A 23,506-nucleotide genomic window follows, 5' to 3' on the forward strand; every position below is an offset into this window, starting at 1 on the left:
AGTATATTTAAGGAAACACACACAAATTATTTTATACTTCAGCTTTCTAAATGAACAGCACCATTACTTCAAATCAGTCTGTTTTTTGGCATCTGTCCCTGAAAGAAATGTTCATTATTTTTGCAGCAAGAGACTTAAGAACTTCAGATCATTAAACTATTAAGGAGGTTTTAGCTTACCATATAACCTTTAAAAAGCTGCAATGGATTTGTCCTGCAGATGGTGGTGTTACAAAGCATACATAGCAGCTTTCATTTCCTGTCTGGTTGCAGTTTTTTCTTACTGTAGAGCTTGGCTTGCCTCAGTCATGTGGCTCATACAATCAGATGACTAAAAGAATCATATGATTAAAGTCTGACAATAGCGGGTGAGGAAGTCAGTGAAAAGTAGAGAAGCAGCAGGTACAACCTCAGGTTATACAACCACAGCAATTAAAAAGTAAGTACAGTTTTAACTCGGACTTAATTGTCACTACTTAGTGAAGAGCTGATTAATAAAATAAAGAACTTTTAAGGAGTTGTAACTCTATTGTTTGTTAGTGATTTGCTTCTTTTACTGTAAAGATATAGAAGGTGGAGACAATATTAACACTGTTCTTTAAAACAATATGATTCAGACTTCAGTTTCACTTTATTAAATGTGTTGCTACTGTGATTCAAAGAAGTTTGGCATCCTGTAGATGCTTTCATACTAGTGAAAACCGTACCTCTTATGTTCCTTATTTGCATCTTAAATAATCTGTGTTCACTGCTGTTCCATCTTGCTATGGGTTGACACACTTTCACTGTAAGAACATTTTTAGCAAATACCCATGGTAAATAATACTGAAACATACTAATTCATCAGAAGAACTGCTTTTAAGTGTGCAGAAACAGTAACTATGCTATAAGCTTCATCATTGAAGGCATTAGTAAGTGTTCTACAATTTGACTATTTGTTCCATATTGTGAGAAGCAGCGATTCACATATTGGAAGTGAAAGGTTGAAAGCTATGTTGAAAATTCATAAATGGGAATCTAGTGAAGTTCAAACTCCCCATCTCAAGTCTGGCTTTCCCAGGTAAACTAACTTGTCCTCAGCTTTTTTATCTTCTGCTGTCTCTTGCTAAAGGAAGGCACACCTTACAGATCTGGTTCGGTGACTAGTCAGTGCAGTACAGATAATTATCATTGCTTAATTTAGGACTGCAGATTCCACTTTAGACCTGTGATACAAATCAGACATGTAGGATACCTCCCAGGAAAAGACTGAAAATGCAGCTTTCAACATGCAAGACAAGATGAAATGCAAAATGAATATAACTTAATTCTAAATAAGAATGGCAGAGCATGTCCATGCAACAGTGCAGGTGGGATTTGAGGAGTGAGCTGTAATATAACCCCTCTGTGTTACAGAACTAGTACCATTTGTACTGTTGCTGGTCAGACCCTTTAGCTACATTGTGCCTCCATGGTGAGTCCATAACTTTTGATGTGTTACTTGTTGTCTAACATCAGTTGGCAGTCATTAGCAAAATATTATTTACCTAGTCCTGCAGGACCCTTGTGTTAGTAGTCTTTTAATGAAATGGAGCAGTTGCAGTCACTGTGATCTAAAGCTGAATGAATTATATTAACTTTAGAAATTTCAAGGAAGCTGCAGATAATTTCATGTCTGATATAGTATGTGTGTGCATTTTTAGATACTGCTGAAGTCCAAATTTGTAACTGATTGTGGGTGATTGTGACTTCCAGTGGGCAGGCACACTCTATTGGAATTTTAGTCATGTGGTTAGTTTTAGTGCTAGAGTTTTAGAGTGCAGGTTAAAGTTTTATGGTTAGGTTTATGGTCAGTGTTTTAGTATTAGTGTTAGGACTTTGGAGTTAAGTTTAGGTTTATGGATAGGTTATGTGGTTTAGGGGAACTTGATTACTTAATTTTAGGTAGGTAGGTACTAGGCTATTGGCCCTAGGGCCCATACAAGCCTAGCCAAAAAATGTACCCTGGCTTTCGCCACCCCAAAAAAATTATTTTCCTGTGCCCCTGTCGAGCAGAGCCACAGAAGTGATCCCCGGGGTGAATTTCCCATTTCCCATCCTTTTTCATTTCATAGGGGTGAGATAGTACTGAAATGTACTACCTTTTTACTTGTAACAGGCAGATGTGACTATTGGCTACAGTAACAGACATAGCTTACATCATCTAATTACATCTGCCTGCTCTTGCTGCAAGTCAGGATTGGCCTGATTGTTCATTTTTGTTCTGCTAAACCATTTATGACAAAAATTTTATGAAATCATTTGTCTCTCTGTCCACATTAATTGTTTTTTTTCTGGCTACAGTGGCATAAGTGATATATGCACTCTGGAGCACTTGCGTTAGAGTGTGCATTTCCTTTTTTCCTTATGGTGTAATTTGAAGCTGCAACAGTGGAAAAGCAAATCATCAGTAGACATCTACTTAAATTTTTTTTAATTATGCATTTCTTCACATTGCCCTTCACTTTTCCACCCTCTATGTTTCTAAATAGTGTCCGTATGGTTTTTGCATGTTTTTTTCTTATCTGAAAGATGATGTATTTTCTTTTGTAAGTCCTTACCAGTACATAATTGTGTTATGTTCATCATTTCATGGTATGCATATTTATTTTTTCAGTTTCTAGTACTCACTTTGTACTGTTCAGGGTTACAAGGGCGATGAAGCTTTTTTATGCAGACAGTGGATTGAGAGTATAATGTTAATCCTGGATGTGATGACATTCCAGCACAGGCAACACACACGCACGCATACACGCACACACACATACACACACACACAAGCACGGGTGCACAGTTTATCAGGTCACTAGTGTGGCTTAGTGGCATGTCTTTGGGATAAAAGTGGACCTCTGGTGAAAACCTGTTCTGGGTACACAGTGGACATGCAAATCCACTCACGGGTACCCTGGCCAAGTACAAAATCTATGAAACAAGCGCACTGAGGCAGAAAAATGAACTGCTGTACCACCATACTATTACTTAACCAAATATCTGTCTAGGAATGAGGTTTCCTTGTTTAAGTAATATTACTTACTGTCCGTCATTCAGCAACCATTAATCTGAAAAGTTGTAGAGACTGGAGCCTAGCTAAATTCAAAGATAATTTAATACTTAACATTTGAATATGTTTTTTACCAGATATGTTTTTGTTTCATATGTTTAATTCTGTGCTAATATCAATTCAGAGCTGGATTTCCTGGTTTATCATTAGGATGCTAGATAAATCCTCTGTACTAATCAATAATCATTACAACAAAATGTTTTTGACATGCACAAGTAATTTAAGTGATAGTTTGTAACTGAGAATGTTTCAGTGTGACACTCAGTACCAGAATCACTGGCATAATGCTGCTGTGTATTTTCTAGAACTGTAGTTTCTTTGAGAAAAGGACAAAGCTAAAAATTATTATTAGCTGAATAAGTGATATGAGCAGTCTGCTAACAAAAGGGTATTTCTGCAGTTTTAGGTAAAAAGGTTTGGACTTTTTTAATGCATGACTAGATTTTTTTTTTTGGGAATCATGATCTGTTTTACTGTAGAACTTTATAAAGGTGCATTATTTGAGATGCATATTTTTGCGGACAGGTGCTAAAACTGCCTGTTTTGCATGCACTGGCATACTTGCTTGATCCCTTAGAAGAATGAGGAAGTACATAATCAAAGAAAACAAGGTCCAGTTTTAAGGCCTATCGAATACTGCTTGATACAACACACCTGACCAAAGTGGAAAAAAGACCCTGAGCTTCTCATTCTTTGTTTTCTGTTATAAAGCCATTTTAACTGTTCAGTAGTATGAATACCAATATTATGTTGAATTGTGTTGCTCTTTTTTCTTCCTTTGTCTTATCTGATGATTCCCTTCATTTATTTTTTAAATACATACAAAGGAGGCACAGTTATTTCAGTATGTGTGTGTGTGTGTGCATGCGTATGCGGTTTGTGTGTGTGTGTGTGTGTATGCACATGCACTTGTGTGTGTGTGTGTGTGCACATGCACTTGTGTGTGTGTGCACATGCACTTGTGTGTGTGTGCACATGCACTTGTGTGTGTGTGCACATGCACTTGTGTGTGTGTGTATGCACATGCACTTGTGTGTGTGTGTATGCACATGCACTTGTGTGTGTGTGTATGCACATGCACTTGTGTGTGTGTGTGTGTGTGTGCACGCGCACTTGTGTGTGTGTGTGTGCACGCGCACGTGTGTGTGCACGCGCACGTGTGTGTGCACGCGCACGTGTGTGCACGTGTGTGTGCGTGTGCACGCGCGCACGTGTGTGTGCACGCGCGCGCGTGTGTGTGTGTGTGCACGCGCGTGTGTGCACGCGCACGTGTGTGTGTGTGCACGCGCACGTGTGTGTGCACGCGCGTGTGTGTGCACGCGCGTGTGTGCACGCGCACGTGTGTGTGTGCACGCGCACGTGTGTGTGTGTGTGCACGCGCGTGTGTGTGTGCGCGTGTGTGTGTGTGCAGCACGCGTGTGTGTGTGCACGTGTGTGCGTGCACACGCAGCGTGTGTGTGTGTGTGTGCGCGCGTGTGTGTGCGCGCGTGTGTGTGCGCGCGTGTGTGTGTGCGCGCGCGTGTGTGTGCGCGTGTGTGTGTGCGCGCGTGTGTGGGTGTGTGCGCATGTGGTTTTGTGTGTGCATGTGGTTGTGTGTGTGCACAAGCATGTGGTTGTGTGTGCGTGTGTGTGTGTGTGTGCGCGGGTTGTGTGTGCACGCATGTGGTTTGTGTGTGCGTGGGCATGTGATTTGTGGTTGTGTGTGCACGCATGTGGTTGTGTGTGGGTATGTGGTTGTGTGTGTATACCCATGTAGTTTTGTGTGTGTGTGAGCACGCATGCATATGTGGTTGTGTGTGTTTGTGTGTGTGCATGTGGTTGTGTGTGTGCTGGCATGTGGCTGTGTGTGTGCACGGGCATGTGATTGTGTGTGGGCATGTGGTTGTGTGTGTGAGCGCATATGGTTGTGTGGTTGTGTGTGCATGCATGTGGTTGTGTGCATGTGGTTGTGGGTATGTGGTTGTGTGTGTGTGTGTACCCATGTAGTTTTGTGTGTGTGTGAGCACGCATGCATATGTGGTTGTGTGTGCATGTGGTTGTGTGTGTCTAGCGCTTGTGTGCATATGCATTTGTTTGTGTGTATGTGTGTGTGCACACTTGCTTGTGGTTGTATGTATGTGTGTGCACTTGCTTGTGCACGCGCATGTGGTTGTGTGTGAGCGCATGTGGTTTTGTGTGTGTGTATGTGTGTGTGCATGCTTGTGTGTGTGCATGTGATTGTGTGTGCGCGCGCATGTGTTGTGTGTGCATATGTGTGCGCACGCATGTGGTTGTGTGTACGCATGTGGTTTTGTGTGTGCGCACGCATGTGGTTTTGTGTGTGCGCACGCATGTGGTTGTGTGTGCGCGCGCGCATGTGGTTGTGTGTGCGCACGCATGTGAATTTGTGCGCGCGCATGTGGTGTGTGTAGCGCATGTGTGTTATGTGCACATGTGGTTTGTGCGTGCGAGCATGTGGTTGTGTGTGTCCGCATGTGTGGTTTTGTGTGTTTGTGTGCGCATGTATGTGTGTGTCTGTGTGCCCGCATGTGTGTTTTTTTTGTGTGTGTGTGTATATGTGTGTGTGTGTGTGTGTGTGTGTGTGTGTGTGTGTGTGTATATATATATATATATATATATGTGTGTGTGCCTGTGGTTTTGTGTGTGTGTGTGTGCATGTGTTTGTGTGTGTGTGGCTGTGATTGTGTGTATGTGGTTGTGTGCGCGCCTGTGTGTGTGTGTGTGTGTGTGCGTGCCTATGGTTTTGTGATATGTGTGTGTGCCTGTGGTTTTGTGTGTGTGCATGCGTGTGTATGTTTGTGTGCATGTGTTTGTGTGTGTGCCTGTGATTGTGTGTATGTGGTTGTGTGCGCGCCTGTGGTTGTGTGTGTGCGTGCCTGTGGTTTTGTGTGTGTGTGTGTGTGTGTGTGTGTGTGTGTGTGTGTGCGCGCGCACCTGTGGTTGTGTATGTGTGTGTGTTGGTGTGTGCGCGTGCATGTGGTTGTGTGTGTGTGTGTATATGTTTGTGAAGGCATCCAGTTTTCCTCCTCACTCCCACATAAGGAATGGCACTGTCAGGAGAGAAAAATGTAAAGGAATTTACCATGTGGCCAAATGTACAGGGAGTGATGGAGAAGCTGTTATGTCACATTCTGAGGTCAGTGTATTGGAGTTTTGCTTTGTAGAATGTACTGAGATTTCAGCTGCACATATATGTCATCACTGTTGATTTGTATATTGAGACTGTAGTGGAATTATTGGGGTTAGAGTGGGAGATATAATAGCACCACTCAAAAAACTGGGTTTTGATGACAGATGTCGCAGTCTGCACCTATGGTACTGAAAAACACAAATGCTGTTTTAGATTGTTCAGCTCTGAGATCTGTAGTCCTCAGTGCTTTATAACATTTGTTGTGCAAAACTTTGTAAACTTAGCTTTGCATTGCTCAATGATATGTTGAATAGAATAAATAATTGTGTACTTACTGTATTCCAGTTGCATTTCACAATGGGTGCCCAGTCATTAGTTGTTTAAAAGATGTATTTTTTTTTTTCATTCAGACAATACAGCAGGGCCACAGTACAATAGTGTGAATTAATACAGGGGGTCATGGGCATATTGTGTAGTACACTATGTACTATTGCATGTGAAGCAGCTATGCATAGGCATATTGTGATTCATAGTGTCAGGTAGCACTGCAATGAGAACATAATGGTAATACATATGTAATGAGCTGCAGATGTATGCTTATGAAGGAAACGGTGAATCATAGTCATATATTGCAGATGGCAGAAGGTCTCCAGCAAGTTGCTTAACAGTATAAAAGTAAAATGTTTGCAGGAAATTGTGGAGTTGCAAACAGCAGATGTGCTTGGAGCAGCAGCAATTGATCAGCAGCATTTATTACGGTAAGTGCTGCTACCTTGCATTTAGTACAGGACAGCAGATAGCATTATCAAAGTATGCTACAAGAAGCACATTGCATACCAGTCAGCTAACTGACCAGCAGTTGTGGAGCTATTTGCTTGTGGATAGAGGGATTATTATACTGGGATTGGTTGAGGTGGATGGCCCACAGATGGGATCAGGAGAAATGTGTGGACCTCATATACCAGTGGACTCCAAAGTATGTTTAGCTCTTACTATATTATCTCCAGGGACCTATCTGAGGTAAATAGAGAACACGTTGGGTGTTTATCACTGGCCTCCTTCTGTAGAATGCTTAGTACATTTCTTGGTACACTATGTATGTATTTGAATGAGCATGTCTTTTACCCCCAGCATGCCAGGGGAGAAAGACTCCATCCTATTTATTTATCTTTATTTGTTTAGCCTTTGTTAACTAGGTTAGTCCCACTAGATCAGTAGCCCCTTTTTAGGGGAAGCCCAAGGTGGTATTTATGCTTCTACGGGAAATTTGGCTAGGGCACCAGAGAACTTCCCATACCCTTTGTAGGCCTTTTTGTGATGTAGTCACTAGGTGGTACCAGTGGGTTGTTACTGGTGATACCTGAATCTATGATGGAGGCTGTGAGGGGAGACGAGATTGAGATGGAGGGAATGGAAAATATAATTCAGAATTAAAGTGATGCATTTTAGGTAAATATCCTGGCCTAAGGCAGTGTGCTTGATTCTGGCTTAGAGTGGTGGATGAAGGAGAACTGGGGGAGTCCAAATCCATGCAGTGAAGTGTGGTTATGGACAAAGTATTTCATGATGAGGAGACTACAGAAATGAAGAAGGATACCGTAAAGTATGGTATGGCTGGAGTGGAGGCACATCAGGCCAGTAGAATAAATGGTTTTAAGGGCATTCTTTGTGCTGGGCTGCAGGAAGCTGGAGCAGAGGGTAGTAAACGGAAAGAGTGAAAGACTGAAATAAATGCTACCACAGGAAAACTTATGCAGCAGTATTATCGGAAAGAAAAGAATATGCAGATATAACAGGGACTGTCTGGAGCTATTACGAGCTGGAAAGGAAAAATGATTGTGGTGAGGAGGAAAAGAAAAGCTGAACAACAAACAGGTGCTGTGTCCTTAGAATTTGCTTTGTTTCATTTCATGGCATTTATATAAGCTGAACCTTTCTGAGAAATAACTTTTGTGATATTTGCACCAGCAGACAAGTGTTAATGAATGTGAAAGGATAGGTAATATCTCCTTGAAGCAATGCATGTTATCAATATTTAAATGTTTAATTAAAAAGAAAATTGTTGCTACAATTTATAATGAATGAGATATTAGAAAAATTTAAAATATTTTTCTAAACTTATGTCAGGGTATGCATGGTATTAAAAAGCTGTGGATGACAGGAAAATATGGACTGGGGAATGGAAAGTTTATGTAACGTTAATAAAGGCAGGGCAGAGTGCTAAGTACTGGGACAGCCAAAAGCATGTTTGTTTTCCTGTGGGGATGAATCACATTTTAATTCAAGATTAAACAGAAAGAAAGTGTGGACAATGTGGAGAGTTTGGGTATTACAGAAAGAAAACTATAAACCATGTGTAGTAAATGAGGAGCATTTGTGGTCTGACTCTCTAATAATTAATGAAAAAAGAGAAAGTTTGGGAAGAAGGGCAAGTTTATAAGCAAGGCAGGTTAAGGATGGGGTGGGGTTAGGGAAGGGAGGAATTACAAAGTAAAAATATAGAAAAAAGATGCACCAGATGAGGGCAGGAAATAAATGTGAAAGAATGCACGTGGAGATGTAAAATACGTTTGAGGCATTAGAAACAGGAAGAAGAAGAATCATGTGAGCTTCAGTCAGAAAAAAGGCGAACAGTTCTGTTGGGAAAAGGATGAGGAGGAGGTGAAGAAAAGTGGCTGAAAGATGAATTGAAAAAAAACAAAAAGAAAAGATTAATATTAAGTATAGCATCATAGAATGTGAATAACATGGAGTGGTGTTAGAATGATGGTGTTTGGTGTGCAAAAATAGATGCAAAGGTAATTTGTTATAAGATGCACAGATAAAAGGGAAAGGGTGGAATTTAGAATAATGTGGAAAAGAGTACAGCTGTGGACTATAGGAAGTGGTACATGTTCAGGTCATTTGCAGTATTAAAAAATGAAGAGATTAAAATATTAGATAGATTGGTCATGGTTTTAGTGTGATATAAGAAAGGAGCAGAGGGTGGTTGGAATAGTTAGTGTATGTAACTGAAAGAAAAAAATGTTTGAGGAAACCTTATAAGAGGGGTTACTTAAAAATGATTATCTAATGTAATCTGAAAAGACTACATGAAAGTATAGTTGACAGATTTACAGGAAAAATGCAGTAATGGAATGTTTTAAAAAGACAGAGAGCAGCTGAAGAAAAAACGTAGACAGTGAAGCTGTTTTTTGGAGGTCTGATAGAGCAGATAATGGTGTGTTGACGAGTTTAAAAGTAAAGCTATTGCAATGTAAGAAGGATAAATGGCATATAATAAGCAAAAATAAAATTGGTAAATCATACTAGTGGGGGGGAGTCTTGAAGACATGACTTATAGACAAAAACATTATTTTAAAGAGAGAAAAGTTGTTCCTCCATCTTTGGTTATGAAATTGAGATATAGTGAGAGAAAAATGAATCTAATAAGGGATGAAAACTGACAATTAAAATATAAACAAGAAGAAATTATGGATATAACTGAAATGAATGTACAGAATATGTATGATAAAAAAAGAATGTAAGTTGGGATGTATGAAATGTTAAGAAGATGAAAAAGGATATAGTGGGAAGAAGTAGAAAAGGGAGTTGAGAGGAAAGAAAATATGCTATAAAGAAAGGTAGATAAGAATCCACATCATGTCCAGATGGATTAGGGTATAGTTTTTATAAATACATTTCGGATAATGAGAAAATTTTTTCTGGAAATATTGAATGAATGGTTGGAGGAAAGTATAAAAGGAAAAGTAGGTGGATTATAACATTTATGCGGAAAAACAAGGGAAGGAATAAAGTGGAGACAAATTAGGTTAGGAAATACTGATTGTAAAATATTTATGAGGAAGGGGTGGTTGTAGAAATGGTTGAATGTATTTAGGACAATGAGTACATAGTGTTTTATAAAGATGTCATGAAATGTGAACTTTATAAAGGGGTGTATGGGGTTAAAGGGAAAAGTAAGTTAAATGCTAATGATGGCTAAAGCAGTGGTTGATTGTATGGGTAATAGGGAAGCAAATGAAAGACATCAGCATATGACGTGGCTAAGGCATTTGGTAGTATTGATCATGGGGAAATTAACATTTTAAAAGAATATGAGGAGAAAAAATAAGGATAGTAAGTACAATTATGAAAATGATTTTGTGTCTGTGATGGTGAATGGATTGGTAGAGAAAAGATAAGATGGGGCAGAAGGGTAAAGCATGTGGTTGCTTGTGACTGTAATGAACGAGGTTATACGAACATGTAAATCAGAGACAGAGGATGGTAGATGGTAAGTTGAGGAAGGGATAAATGTACCATTAATGTTAATCCATGCTTATGATTTGGTTTTAGTAGCCAAGAACTAACACTGGATGAAAGAGATCATTTTCAGAACAGAATAAAATGTGGGTGCAGTGGAATTACAGTTACATAAGTAAAAAAAAAGTAAAGGGTTTGGAGAACTGATAAGGATGCCAGGGAGTTATTTTAACAGAGGTGAATTTGATGTTTTATGAGTTAAGTTTGGGAGAGAAAAAATAGTAATAGAACAATGAAGAAAAAAATAGTAATAGAACAAGGAAGAGAAGTTCCAAAAGAAATATAGAAGTTCACAGATTGGTGGAGGGTGTTTCAGTTGTCCATAAGAAAAGGGTTAAACATATATATTTTAGGAAAGCTAGCATAATTTAGGTGTTGTGTTTCCAAGATGCATGGAAAGTGAACTTCTGAGTATCTTTTTTTTTTTTTTTTCTTTTTTTGTGGGGAACAAGGCTGAATCCAATCCAAAGAGGGATTGCTAATAATATAAATGAATGGAAGATTCAATTTAATAAATCAATTTTCCTTAGCATCAATAAGTTTGTTCATCATCATCATCATCATCATCATCATCATCATCATCTTCCGGCTGTCCCCGTTAGGGGTCGCCACAGCGGATCATCTGTTTCCATTTCTTCCTGTCCTCTGCATCTTGCTCTGTCACACCAACCACCTGCATGTCCTCTTTCACCGCATCCATAAACCTTGTCTTAGGCCTTCCTCTTTTCCTGTTACCTGGTAGTTTCATCCTTAGCATCTTTTTCCCAATATATTCAGCATCCCTCCTCAGCACATGTCCAAACCAACATAATCTTGCCTCTCTGGCTTTGTCTTCAAACCTTCCAACCTGGGCTTACCCTCTAATATACTTATTCCTAATCCTGTGCACCCTCATCACACCCAGTACAAATCTTAACATCTTTAACTCTGCCACATCCAGCTCTAACTCCTACCTTTTTGTCAATGACACTGTCTCCAACCCATATAACATAGCTGGTCTCACTACCCTCTTGTAGACCTTCCCTTTCACTCTTACTGGTACTCGTCTGTCACAAATCACTCCTGGAACTCTTTTCCTCCCACTCAATGCTACCTGTACTCTCTTCTTCACCTCTCTTCCACACTCACCATTACTCTGAACTATTGATCCCAAGTATTTAAACTCATCCACCTTTGCCACCTCTACTCCTTGCATCCTCACCATTCCTCTATCCTCCCTCTCATTCACACACATATATTCTGTCTTAGTCCTGCTGACCTTCATTCCTCTTCTTTCTAGAGCATATCTCCATCTCTCCAGGGTCTCTTCCACCTGTTCCTTACTCTCACTAGAGATCACAATGTCCTCTGCAAATATCATAGTCCACGGGGACTCCTGTTTGATCTCGCCTGTCAACCTGTCCATCACCATTGCAAATAAGAAAGGGTTCAGAGCTGATCCTTGATGTAATCACACCTCCACCTTAAACACATCCATCACTCCCACCGCAGACCTCACTGCTGTCACACACTACCCTCGTATATATCCTGTACAACTCTTACATACTTCTCTGACACTCCCGACGTCCTCATAAAATTCCACAACTCCTCTCTATGCACCCTGTCATATGCTTTCTCTAAGTCTACAAAGACACAATGCAACTCCTTCTGACCTTCTCTGTACTTCTCCATCAACACTCTCATAGCAAACATCACATCTGTAGTGCTCTTTTCCGGCATGAAACCATACTGCTGATCAGTGGCAGTTGGTGACATCAAATCAAAGGGGGGCTGCAGGAGACAGCTGAATGGGTGGGGTCAAGGGGAAGGGGTGTGGCCAACCAGAAAGGGGAGGAGCTATGCTCAAAGCCACAAAAACTAACTTTAATTAAATACGCTGCCCTGGGTGGCAAACCATCATTATGAGAGTCCAATCAAGACAAAAATAAGTGTAGAAGAATAAAAATATTTCAATGCAGTGGTTGCATGACAGCTTACTTAATACCTAGATGGAAACAAAAGGTTGTGAGGCATGAAAAAATAAATTACTTTTTAAATACATTACTGGAATGCCAGTCAAAATCAAGTATAAGAAAAACCAGAAGCACTCAACTCAAACCACTTCTCCTTGCACTGCAGTTCTAATTATAATTTATATTTAGCTTTATTAAAGTACCAAGTAACATGCTGAAAGTAGAAATCTCTGTGATGCCCCCACTTGTAAAAATGTTTCTTATCCAAAAAAGACCTGCTGCCTGACAACTATCTACTTGTTTCATGGGGAAAACATGATCAAAGTAAAAAATGAAAATCAAACAAGAAACAAGCTCAAGATACATTGCTTAAAGGATTACTGTACAGGTTATGGACCACACATGATTGGCATTCTGTTTAGTTTGTGGGTAAAGTCTGTAGAGATGACTGGAAGTTTCCAACAAGTGTAATGAGCTTTTTAAAATAATGGAATCCTGTCCTTTAATACCCAAGGCTTATACATTATCTAGTCAAGTATTCTCTGCATGGCAACAGAAAGGCTTTCAATGTTGGCAATTCTTTAACAGTATGCTTATTAAAGCTTACTTGCATCTTACGATCTCAGACAAGCTTACCTTATGGTCATTAAAGCATTGCTACTTAAACACAGAGCAACAGGCACTTTCTGAGTAATAAGCATAAATCAACAGTACAAAAATATGACAGAAACCAGACCGTTCTGCAAAATCAAGGACAGATGAAAAGCCACTAGTACTTGTGTCTACCTTGGATGGGGGGACACACTGCACATTTACACTGCATAACTACTCCTTGCCTTGCTTGGACACATCCAGAGTCACTACATGGGGGAGTGGGGTGCAACAAGTATGTCACAATTTGAAATGTCTCTGGCTGACTGTGATGGCCCTGACACATTTGTCATACCTCTCAACCTCAGAGCAAAAAATCTGGACAAACCCAAAGTGGTACAAAGGCCCAAAAATAAGGACAATTTTTAAATATTGCTCTAATAAACTTAGAAAGATAATAGAATAGGTCTTGCATTAATATGAATTTTCTGAAGGGTATAAAATCTGAAACTCAAATGTCTGTCATTATTTTCTAACTTCAGTCTTTAGTGATTTGTCACTAATTTGCCAAAAAACACAATTTTATGAAAAATGGACCAAAACTGTGATGCAAAAATATAAAATAGCCACACAATACAGCTGGGCACCTGTCAAAGACGGGACACCTTAATATTAATACTGCTAACTTGAGCAGCTGACAAAATAAAACAATCTACATGCATTTCAAGTAATCTATAACTTTGATTATTACAGTTATTTCTTAATTGTAAACCCTCCATGTTTTCTTCCAAAATTGCTATTTTGCGGAGGGATTATTAGGGGGAAGAGCAACATTTTGAGCCAAAATCTGGGACAGTTGAGAGGCTGGCTATGCCTAATTCTATAAAACAATTTATTTGCGTGTACCTCTCAACCTGTTAATGCAATAAATCTGAACAAGGCCAAATATATTGGGGGAACATATAAACAGTATTAAAAATTGCTCTTGTATAAATTGAGACAGTTGATAGAATAACAGTTCTTACTTTAGCATGCATTTTTCTGAAGGTTATGAAGTCTGAAACTCAGTGTATCATTTAGTGACTTAATTCCTAAATGATTTGCCAGAAAACTACAAATTTTATGAATAACAAACCAAAAATAAGAAGCAAAAATCTATTCATTCTTTGAAAATCTGGACAGTTGGGAGGTATAGTTCAGCAGGACCTGTCTAAGTTTAATGCCCTTCCCCCTTGACAAAATCATGGTTGAATGGAGCCTCTGCAGCCATTCCAATGAACCATTACTTGGCTATTTCACTCCATTTACCATAAACACTAATGTGCATACTGCTTTACTTCTATGATGAGTTGGACTTCATTTGAAAGTTTTATTTTGTATTTTACAGCACAAACACTAAGTCATTTGCTAAACAAAGCAATGCAGTCTCACAATGAAAATTTAGTATTAAAACTTTTCTGCCCTTGAAACTCACATTCATTAAAGCAGCATTGAAACCCACATTCAAAGAAAATACATTTTGCCAGTGGCAGATAAAGATTAATTTTGGGCTGTTTTCAAATCATAGGCCCCTTACATATGAAACATACATGTGCTCTTTGATGCACCTTCCTCATTGTACTAAATTATATTCTTGTACAATACAGCAGTTGTTAGAGGGCGTTTTAAATTTGGTTTGAACATTTTTCCAGTAAGCAATGAAACAAAACGCATGCACCCATAATGGCAAAACTGCCCAATTCAGAACATTTATCACAAAAGTCTACTCAGACTTCCACAGTCCACCATTATCAGTAAATATGCACAATTCTACAGTCCACCATTATCAGTAAATATGCACAATTCTACAGTCCATTATCAGTAAATATGCACAATTCTACAGTCAATTATCAGTAAATATGCACAATCTCTGAAGAAGTAAAAGTCATCTAAATAATTCCACTTTAAAGAAATCTGTAACCAATGAAGAGGTTGCTGCTAGCAAACACCTTTATATTTCATGGTTTCATTGAAAAATAAAGCGTCTGTTGCCCCTCAGGAATAAATTGCCTATATTACATTAAAAAAATGATAAGCTAGTAATATTGCAAGAGGAAATGGATGGCAAACTGATAACAGACTCATAGTTAGTATCTTCACCAAGGAGAACATTCTCAGTACGGCAGCATCCTAGAACCCACAGCCTTCTGCATCAAAAGCAAGTACACAACCTGTTGTGCTATTAACAAGGCAAACCATCACTTAAGCAACACTAAACTTCTGTTCCCCTGCAGCTCTCAGCTCCTTGTAAAATCTACTCAATACTCAACTGCATCTCAACTTCACAGCACAAGAAAACTGGAAAAAGCTAAAATGTATTTGGGGGGGGGGGTCAAAAGCCCAAAAACCAGGGACACATTAAACATTGCTTGTATAATCTTGGAAAGTTGCTAGAATAAAATGCTGTGTTACCACCATAAATTTTACTGCCAAGGTCCCTGTGCAAAACAGTCAGAGCAACATACCACTATGCCAAATCAGCTGTTTTCTGAAAGAGGAAGACAGAAACTTAAATGGCTACCATTTAGTGAATTAAGTTCTCACCATAGCACACCTGTCAACCTCTTAGCACAAAACACCTGAACAAAGCCAATAATTGATGAACACAGCCCCCAAACATTCAGTGAATTCAGTTCTCACCATAGCTCTTAATCTCTTAGCAAAAAACACCAGGACAAAGTCAGTAATGGGGGAAATATAGCCCCCAAACATATTCAGTTCTTAGCACAAATCTGTATGAATAAATTCTGCCAGAACTGAAGATGTGAAGGATAATATGATGGCAAAACATGTGGGAAGATATTGGACTTCACAAGAGAATGTAATAAAAGGTTTTCATGACAAAGAATTCAGTCTGGTGAATGCATATGAATCATTATTTACAGAACTGAAAGAATAATTTTGTGCACTTTGTGTTCCTTTTACAATTTTAAATGCAGGAATTTTAAAGCATAACTTCATGTAACTTGAAGTAATTCATTTGTGAAACAAAAAGTTGCTAAGCTTGTTCATGCTTTATGACTAAACATTAGAAATGAATGCAATAGTTTATGTAATACTATTGACAAAATTCAATAGAACATATATTGTTAAGCCATGTTGTACTTGTTAATGATGTGCTGCGTGATGCAGGTATAATTAATGCAGGATAGCTTCCATTCTTATGTAGCAAAAGTTCATAGTGCTTACAAGCAGACAGCGATTTGTAAGAATCCATGTCAGTGCACTGAAGTCAAAAATTGATTTCAGCTTGCTCAGTGTTCACTTATTATTTCTAATCTCACTAATGCACAATGACAAACTGAAGCAGATACAGCAAGAAATTAAACTTCACAGAACATTCAAGGTGACAGCTTGGAACTTCAATAGGTGAGCGAGACAGAAACAGCTTTGATAAAAATAAAGGAAACATATGAGTAATCTATTACATTTTGCACCCTGACCACAGAAGTATGTTTGGACTGGAGTCATAATAATATCATTCATTCAGTATAACATTCTGCCTTTTTCTGTTTGATTGCATCCCTGTACAAAACTCCACAATTTACCACAGATAGATGCTTTCAGGCTGTACTCTACATGATAGCCAGTAATGTAGTAAAAAGCCTTTGCTAATGCCTTATACAGTGGCTTCATAGTTAAAAAAAATATTACTTACCAGAGCAGTATCATTTAACAGTCATTTTATAATCCATCTGACAATATAAACCTGCCTGAAGGAATGCATCCATTGGTACCTAATTTTAATGAATACGGAGTCAACAGGGGTACTGCCAAACTGCTAATAATTGTGAATCATTGGTAAACTAGAAGTAGTTCTCCACATTTGCGTAACTTTACTGTTCCACCTCATTCTACAACTGAAACTGCTTGATTCTCGCTCTTTTCCCAGCACATAAAGCCCGGGAAGAGAGCGACAACCAATCAGCAGCATTTAGGCTTAGCCCAGCAAGCACGTCATGACGTGCCTGTGGACGTCGCAGTCCGAGCCCCTTCCAGTTCTATGCGGTTTGGAACTGCATAGACTTCTGGGCATCACAATGATGCCTTCATTGCTCCTCCGGGCTGCAATGAAAACAAAAAAAAAGCTGTTTAAAACCGCAGTTAAAGTGCGCAATGCGCATGCGTGTACTTCCGAGTTGCGGACTCGAAATTTTGATTTATTAAAGTACAAAAAAAAAAATATATATATATATATATATATATATATATATATATATACATTATTAATAAACAAACAATTACTACTATTTAGCTGAGGGGGCTGCAGTCTGGCAGTCCGATGCCACGAGCCGCCCCTGCTGCTAATCACTAATCATCACGTCCCTTCTTAACCTAGCTTACACTACTCTTTCCCATGACTTCATGCTGTGACTGATTAATTTAATCCCTCTGTAGTTACTACAGCTCTGCACATCACCCTTATTCTTAAAAATCGGTACCAAAACACTTTTTCTCCATTCCTCAGGCATCCTCTCACTTTCCAAAATTTCAATAAGTTTGTTATGGTTGTTAAAGAGTGTATGAAAAAAGACAACAGTAGGAAATGTCATTTAAAAAATATAAAGTTATGCTGATAAGTCTGAGTAAGAAAAGGAAAAGAGAAGTAAAAGGTTTGGAAGAGAAGGAATATGAAAGTAAAATAAAAAAAAAGCATGAAAATCTGATACAAATGAAGTAGAAATGGAAAGGGAAGAATGGTATAAAAATAATGAAAACTATTATATTGATTCTTAGAGAAAAATGGGGGGGGGGGGGTACCAGAAAGCAGTAAGGAAAAGGTAGGAAAGATTTGAATCATTTAAGCCAGTGATTTGAACTTTGGTGTTTTGTTATTTGGCAAACTGCCAGTGAAAAGTAATGTGAAATATAAAACGATGCAAGAAAGAATGTATTATAGCTGTGATACTAAAGAAATATTACAAATTTGTTTAGGTTTTTATTTGTTATTGAAAGAATTAATGACTGGAAATTATTTAAAAACATTATCATGGATATAGTGCTGTGTGGGAAATATAATTTTGGGATTGAAAAAGAAATTGAAAAAATGGGATAAAATTTTATTTATTGGTGAAAAGCCGAAAGAAGAAGAAGAAGCTGTTTGGTGTTTATGAAAAAAGATGCAAAGAATTGCTGGTTAACAAAAGAAGAGACAATGAAGAAACAATATGTAATATAAACATTTGTTATGGTAGAAAGGATGGGGATGAAATGATTGTATTTTGGGCAATGAATACATAAAGCGTTTTATAAAGATGTATAAAGTGTGATGCAAAGTGGCCTGGTATAAAGTGGAGGGCAACAAGCAGTTAAATGGCAACAGGACCTCTCTTCCAATTACCATAGATGTCCCTCAAGGCTCTGTACTAGTACCCCTTCTTTTTAATATTTTTATAAACAAGCTTCATACTGCCATACACCAACAAACATAGTACAATATGCAGATAATTTTGACTTTAATATTTACACCCCTACGATATCCAGACTACAAGAAATTGCTCAAATTTCTTTTATCTTAAATTGAAACCAGGCTGAAAAAGGCAAACATACTCATTAATCCAAATAAAATAAAACTGATGTTCTTCACCCAAAACATTATCTTCTTCAAAGCAATCTTCCTTGGTTACATCAGCAAATAATACTAAAATTGAGGTAGTACCACAAACTAAATTACTGGGCATTATTATAGCGGACAGCCTTAAATTTTATCAGCATATTCTTTAAACAATTAAAAAGACCCACCAGAAACTTGGCTCCCTTTACAGGGCAAAACAGTACCTTAGAGGCCCAGCAAGAAAAACCCTGGGCTCATACTATTTGGTTTCAGCCCTATTATATGCCTAACCTATCCTTACAAACCTAAGATCTACACTAAAATCCAGATTAGCCTGCTGTTATAACAAAGTAGTTAAATTTGCTACCAACACTGCACACCAGACTCATCACTGCCAAGCCGTAAAGCAGCTAAACTAGCTAGAGCTTAACAACTACAATAACATACCCTCAGCTAGTTGTGGCGTACAAACTGATATATTTTCCTGAACAATGTCCTGCATTAAAAAAATATATTATTGCCCTACACCCCCACAGGGACCTCTGTTCTGATGATAAATTTCTAATAAGAACTACTATGTCAAATAATTAATTGGGGGACTCGCTATATTCCTGTTACATCTCCAAGCTCTGGAACACCATCCCCACACAAGTAAAAATGATTAACAAACTTCCAAGCTATAAAATCCAGCTCAAACAATACCGTACCCAATCTTGGTCATGCTCATGTTCGTCACCAGCTTGACACGTAGTGAAAGCATGAACTTCTTTTTGCTTATCACAAACTTTTTTTCCCTCTTCTATTGAATCATTACACCCCCTAACAACTTTCTCTCCTGCATTTGGATTAGTACATCCATTTCACCCCCCCCAAACAACACTTCTTATCTTGCTCTTTTTTTTAACTGACACTATCCACCACTGTACCCCTGTCATGCATCCCCTATGTACCTAAATTGTAAACCTTCTAGATAAAACCAGTTATCTTCCATCCCCTTCTACGTTATTTTTTAACTTACTTCAATATATCTGTAAAACTCTTTACAAACCTGTACAATATGAAAATTCCCCTTCCTACATAATTTTATAAGTTATTTTATTACATATCTTAAACTCATTTCAAGCATTTATTTCTGAAAAGAAAGAACACAACTAATTTACAGTAATGTTTCCCTTCTGCAGTAACAATCCATTTACTTCTGCAAGACTTTACAGCTGGAACAACTGTATCGACTTATAATTGTTGATGTAAATATTTTACTGTATATACCTGTCTTGTAATTCTTTTTGTTTCATAAGAAATGTAACTGTTGTTTTTCTAAGAAGTGCTTTAAATTCACTTGTTAATATAAATGTACTGTGGTGGAGATAGTCTCCCTGGGCCTCTAATGGAAATTGGCTCTGCCCAGTCAGACATTCCTGGTCAACAAAGACGAATAAATAAATAAAATAAATGTAATGAATGTGTAAATATTGAAAGAAAGATGTACAAGGCCTGGTGATGATGCTGAGACATAAATCGAGTCACAGTCACGTGACACAGTGTCACTGCCTGCTTCATACTAGGTTGTCCTCCAGCCATTGTAAATAGTGAAGTTGTGACATCACCCACAGCTGAGCTACAGGCTGTACAGCATAAGCTGTCCTCCCCATTGGTAGAGGCTTCCCATGACAAAGCTCCAGCACTGCATCTAATGTGAAAATAACTGCAATATGGCATTCCAGCATTCTAAAATGTGGGCAGCCTTCATATACAGGGACTGCTAGGGCTCAGTCAGCAGATGTGCACAGCTTTCATTTAGGCCAGTCTGTAGCTACCTAGGCTGACATGGATCTGACTGGCATGTTGTCTAGCACTGATGAGGATGCCGCTCATACCTCTCAACCTCTTAGAGCAAAAAATCTGGACAAAGCCTAAAATGATGGGGGGACAAATAGGGACAGATTTTAAATGTTGCTCGTACAAACTTAGAAAGTTGATAGAATAATAGGTTTTGTATTAGCATGAATTTTCCAAAGGATGTGGAGTCTTAAACTCAAATGTGTGTCATTATTTAATTACTTCAATTCTCAGCTATTTGCATGAAAAAAGGGACAGATTCTAGGGGGATCACACCAAAAATATGAGGCAAAAATCTGGACATTCTGCAAAAACCCTACAGTTGATGGGTGTGATGCCGCTAGCACTCCCATTACTACTCTGAGACCATGGAGTCCTCACCAATGCCATCAAATCTGTGTGGGAATACACCACTGCCATATCCATTTCCATGCAAAGGAATACAAGTGACACTGTCATCACTCCATCCAGAAATATCCTTTCAGAGGGTTAGTACATGGGATGATCAAGTTGGGATACAATCACAAGGTGCACAGTCCACACCTGTGATGGTAGGAGTGCAAAACTGCACTTCACATCGTGGGCAGTTATGAATGTTCACCTATAGGAAAAAAAACACCTCCTGAATGGACTTTGTCCAAGTCATGCTCCCACAACAACGCATCTCTGACATGGGGATGTGTCTATATCTGCCATATCAAGCCAGCTCAGTGACCCCCCGATCATGGTCACTCAGTTGCGTCCCCCTCCAATCACATGAGTAGACTGTTTTGACACTGACTACCTATATGTGCACATGATAGCAGCCAATATCCACACCACCATCTCTACTAGGTAGTGCACATTCAGATGTGTGATACACAGAATGACTTGGCAATGCACAGCACAAAATATCCTTTATGTCCCACTGCATGCATCGTGTGTTTATTTTTCTGACACTGCACTGCAACTATGTGACCATCAAGACACAAAGTTGGACTAGATACCACTTTACCTATGCTTTAGTATTCTGTGCCCATCTTTATTCTGGGTATGTGTGTTTTCGATGATGCTCGATGTCATCACTGGGTGATGTTGATGTGTTGACTGTGACAAGGGCTGCTGCAGCAGGTCTAGAGATTTCCAGAATATATGACTGACCTTTAAGCCTACACAGAATCATGAAGCATACAGCAGCCTTCCTATAGGCAGAACTCGCATTCAGTGGTGTTTGTAGTTTGCACTTGGGTGGTGGTATACTGCTATTTGGTGTGCAGGTTCCATATGGGCATCATCAACCAGGGCTCATTTGGGTACCTTATATTACCCACAACACTGTAAAGCTATGGGGGATCAGATGTGTACATACTCTGTTAGTCTGTATATGCTTCAGATTACCAAAATGTCTGCACATAACAACTAGGTGGCCCTGTGCAGTTTCACCACGGAAGAACTGGAAATATTGATGACTTGTATGCCAGATGTGTGAATCATGGACAGGTTCAAGTCCCACTCCAGGCAACTAGATTAGTTTTCAAATTGCTGACACTGCAGTACAGCAGTAGGGAGGTGCTGTCCTTCAGATGAGATGTTATAGCAAGGTCTCATTTGCTTGAGTTGGTGGCAGCTCAGGTGGATGCAAAAGATCCCATGGCACTTGAGAAAAATAGTGATTGCTTTATTATTTATTTATTTTACTATTTATTTTAGTTTGATAACCAGGTAACTGGGCTAGTTAGCAGACCTTTTCCAGGTATGACCAGGCCAAGTGGAGCACACAAAGTAAATATTAGACACAATACAAAATGGAAGTATTCACATTCAGAGAAACACAAAGAATGCAAACAAAGTAATGTATATTTTTAGCAAAATAAGTTGCTTAATGAGTTTAGAGATGACAAAAAAAAATTAACATAATAAATTATTAGTGCAGGGAGTATATTGGGTGGTTAAGGTTTAACCATTGTTACAAAAACAGGAACAGGTTGTGTTCTTTTCTAGGTGCTCCTTTAATTTTGTTTTGAATTGCTGCAATGTTCTTTGCTGCTTGACTTCTGGAGGGAGTCCATTCCATATAGATGGGCACATTTTAGAGAAGGCTGTTCCACTGTTAGTGTTTTTAAAATGTGGTCTGACAAAGGAGACTGTCTTCATTACTTTCCCTAATGGTTAAGTTTGCTGCCTCATTTGTAACTTTTTTTAACAGGAAACATTGTTATTAAATTATCACTTATGACATGGCAGTCATACATTTAAATAAATGAAAACAAACCATATTGACATATTTTCAGTTGCAAGCCTTATACATAATTTATAATTTATACAGTCATTGTCAGCCAAACATTACATAGCTCATTCAAATTCTGCCTTCTTTTAAGCCTTATTCCTCCTCCAAAAAGATTTTCTATTTATTTATTTATTTGACATTTGTTAACCAGGATAGTCCATTTGAGCAAAAGCCCTTTTTCAGTGGAGGCCTGGGGAGAAAAGCTCCACAGTACAAGTAAGCAAGAAACTTTACAAAACTGAATGTGACTACAGAGGAAAAATTTACAATAAAACAGTTAAGCAAATGTAGATAAAGCTCCATAGTACAATATAGTAAGAGGCATTACAACATTGCAGAAAAGAAAACATAGCAAAAAAATGTACAATAAAACATTTGAATGAATTTACATAACACATTGGGTTGTCTTCAGAGGGTAATTGTACAGTACAGAGCAGTTGTTAAGTGAGTTATGGTAGTAGGGAAGGGAGGAATAGAGAGGATAGTGATAGAGAAAGGGGTAGGTTCATGTGGGATGATTACAGAGGCAAATCCATGTGCTATTGAGGTACCTTTTGAGAGTTTTCTTGAATTCATGGATGTAGGAAATAATTCTAAGGGTTATGGGGAGCTTGTTCCATGCAAGAGCAGTGAAGTAGCTTTAGAGATTCTGTCCAACAAAATTTTTACGTTGTGAATTTGTAAGAGACATTGGTCAGAGCTTCTGAGTGATCGAGAGGGCTTATAGAGGGAGACAAGTGAGGAAATGGTAG

The 23,506-nt window shown here is 38.6% G+C and overlaps 1 protein-coding gene across 1 annotated transcript in view; it reads left to right on the forward strand.

The window, feature by feature from the left end:
- The first annotated feature begins 349 nt into the window (after nt 1-349).
- Nucleotides 350-23,506, forward strand: part of NAGA (alpha-N-acetylgalactosaminidase) — a 535,526-nt gene continuing 512,369 nt past the window's right edge. Inside the window, exon 1 of the mRNA XM_044075331.1 lies at nt 350-438. The gene's annotated coding sequence lies outside the window, so the exon portion shown is untranslated. The remainder of the gene's footprint in view (nt 439-23,506) is intronic.

Source organism: Protopterus annectens, chromosome 1.part1 (genome assembly GCF_019279795.1).
Source record: "Protopterus annectens isolate FY-2018-M chromosome 1.part1, PAN1.0, whole genome shotgun sequence".
Taxonomy (NCBI): Eukaryota; Metazoa; Chordata; order Ceratodontiformes; family Protopteridae; genus Protopterus; species Protopterus annectens.